This window comes from Arachis ipaensis, chromosome B09, assembly GCF_000816755.2.
Source record: "Arachis ipaensis cultivar K30076 chromosome B09, Araip1.1, whole genome shotgun sequence".
Taxonomy (NCBI): domain Eukaryota; kingdom Viridiplantae; phylum Streptophyta; class Magnoliopsida; order Fabales; family Fabaceae; genus Arachis; species Arachis ipaensis.
Window position 1 is genome coordinate 130598009 of NC_029793.2, and position 3114 is coordinate 130601122.

A 3114-nucleotide genomic window follows, 5' to 3' on the forward strand; every position below is an offset into this window, starting at 1 on the left:
TTCAGGAGATATTTTTACTTTTATCTTATAAGAAGTTGAGAGACATTTTCATTTTGTCTCGTAATAGATTGAGAGACATTTTTCATTTTGTCTCCTGAGTGCATGCCAGAAGCAGAAACGAAGCAGAGAAGAGAGAATCACACCAAGATGTATTCTAGTTCAGCTGCTAAGTGCAATACAGCCTACATCCAGTCCCCATCACAACAGTGCAGAATTTCACTATCTTTCAATAGAATTACATTCACCAATTCTCCTTAGGATCTACCCAATCCTATCTGGGACAAGTCTAGATTCTAACTCAATCTGAACTTGACTAGGACTTACCCTAGCTTTAAACAGTAAAGTGCTCACCCAACTTGCAAGGAAACAAGTCCAGATTCTAACCCAACCTGAACTTGACTAGGACTCAAACCTAACTTTCAACCGCAAAGTGCTAACCCAACTTGCAAGGGAATCCCCTCAGGATCATGACAACAAAACAGAAATACGTACAAAGAATTTCTGAGATAACTATGGCTTTTTCTTTAACTCTCTACCTTTTTTCACTCATTAGCTTTGTTGAGTTAAGAAATTAACTAAATTAATTAATGATGACAAACATTATTTTATTGGGCAAAATAAATAATTAGTGTTGATTATTTATGATTAAATGTTGCAAGCTAAAATACATTGTTGATGCAGCCCAATACAAAGCAAGCTGAATCTATTCTAGTGGGCCACAAATCAATAGAAGCCCAAAGATGATAAAAAGAATGCAAACGGACTGAACTTGAATAGAACCAACCCAAGCCTGATTTGATTTCAGCAAGTTAATCCTTTCATCTTGCTTCCAAAGCAACGTTCACTTTTTCCTGTCTTGGTCAGAACTCAGAAAGAGAAAGAGAAAGCTTAGTCCCTAAGTTGTTCACCAAAGAAGCAAGAAAGAGAAGGTTAAGCAAAAGGTTGAAGTCTAATCACCCACATCAAACTGGATCAAGAAGTCAGAAGCTAAAAGGTGATTTCATTTCCTTTTACATGCATCATATCTTCTTCTCTTCATCTTCAATGTTCTGCCAATCCATTCTGTGATACATGGGAAGGATAATCTCTGCTCTACGCTACTGTGCATCTACGGTCACAAGTGTGTCTTGGAGACTAAGTAGTATTTCAATGGCCAAGATTTTGGATTTACTATTGAAGATATCTGTTTCTGTTGGTATGTGGCTTTTGGTCAACAAGAGAAGGTCAGAACCAAAGTTCCCAATTTGAGAAAAAATGGAAGACAGTGAAAAAGTGAGTTAGTGAAGCACACAGCTCAAGGGTTGACCTTGGAGAGAGCTACTGAGCAACATGCAAGGAGATACAAAAGAAGATTTCTCACCATTCAGAAGCCAAGGAGAGATAACTAGTGTTCTTGAGGTGTATGTTCTGAGAAGATCTCTCTAAAGAAGTTCATCTACTTGGACAGTGCTTCCTAGTCAAAGGAGCATTCCGCCAGAATGAAGAACTGAATCAGAGGCTAGCAAATCTGGTTTATCACATAGCAAATAGGCTGTTGAAGAGTCAATCTCCTTCATATTTTGCAGATTATAATTTACTTTTCAATGTTTATCTTTCTGTAATTTCTTGAGGTAAAAGGCTGAATGAGAGAGTCATTGAAAAAGTCTAAAAGAGAACAAGGCAGAGAGATACACATGAGTGAAAAGCCTAGAGTTATTTCAGATTTCTTTAGGTTAAATCTGTGTCTTGTATCTTGTACCTGTGAGATATCCCTTTCTTAGTTGGGTGAGCACTAAGAGTGAATAGTTAAGTATTAGCATAACCAAGTCAAGTTAGGTTAGAACTTGAGTGTGAAAGGATTGTGTCAATCTTGTGGAATTGGTGTATGTAATACTCTAACTATAGTGGAAATTTCACCACTGTTGTGGTGGAGACTGGACGTAAGTTACATTGCACAAAGGCAACCGAACTAGGATACATGATGGTGTCAGCTTCTCTCTTCCCTGCTCTGTTCTGTTTTTTTATATTCATGAGACAAAATGAAATTGTCTCATAAATTTTTCGCTACTGAGTTCAAACAGATTTAGATTGCAAGTTTGTTTTAAAAGGGTTATTATGTAACACCCTACCACACTAAGCTTTACGCTTAAGTCATAAAACAGAGGTGGTGTGGTATTACGACCTCTAAAATAAAATGAGTACATATAATAGCAGAAGAATTATAATATGCTAGGAGCCTTGAAGAATAGAGGAAACAAAAATCGCGAAATAAAAGCACAACACTCAAGGAACGAGTTAACTTGCGTGCTAAGGAAACCATAACTATAGAACATATGATAACAGAAGTAGGAATAGAGTGCCAAAGATACAAAATAACAAGCTCCTAACTCAGCCTGCGAAATCAAGACTGGCCGGAGAATATTTACACATATATACATACATATCCAAAATTCAAAAGTACATATACACAATCCTGCCTCTCCATAAACCTCTAGGAGGTTCAAAAGAACAAGTTATGCGGAGAGAAAACTAAGTACATATATATACATCATAGCATAACAAAATAACCATGTAACCACTCCGCTTCAAGAGTCCAGACGCCTAACGAGATGCCTCTCGACCTGCATCTGAAAAACAACATAGTATGGAATGAGAACCGGAGATTCTCAGTATGGTAGAGGTGCCACACACATAATATATAAGGTCCTGAGAATGCCAGAGGCAATCCTAGAATGTCGACACTCAGATTATAGAGCTTAAAGTATTAAACAGAAGCCATAAAAGGTGGTTTACTAAGGATATTTAAACCTAACTTAACTTAACCTTAAATCTAAATCCCATACTGCCATTCCTCCATACCTCCAACTCCATCATGCATTTTCACAGACAACTAAACAAACAAAGGCAAACACAAGAAGGTTACAAGTACTGCAGATAACAAATATACATTTAACATGGCAAGTACATTTAGGCACATCCAGTTAATACACAAGCAAGTAATTCAAGTAATATGCATATGATGCATGCCTATCCTATGGCTGATGAGGCTCATCTGTCGGTTATCCAGCCAACCCGACAAGTCTGAATTGTACTTAGACGGTCCCCCGACGTGCATCCCCAAGAGTCTATGCATAG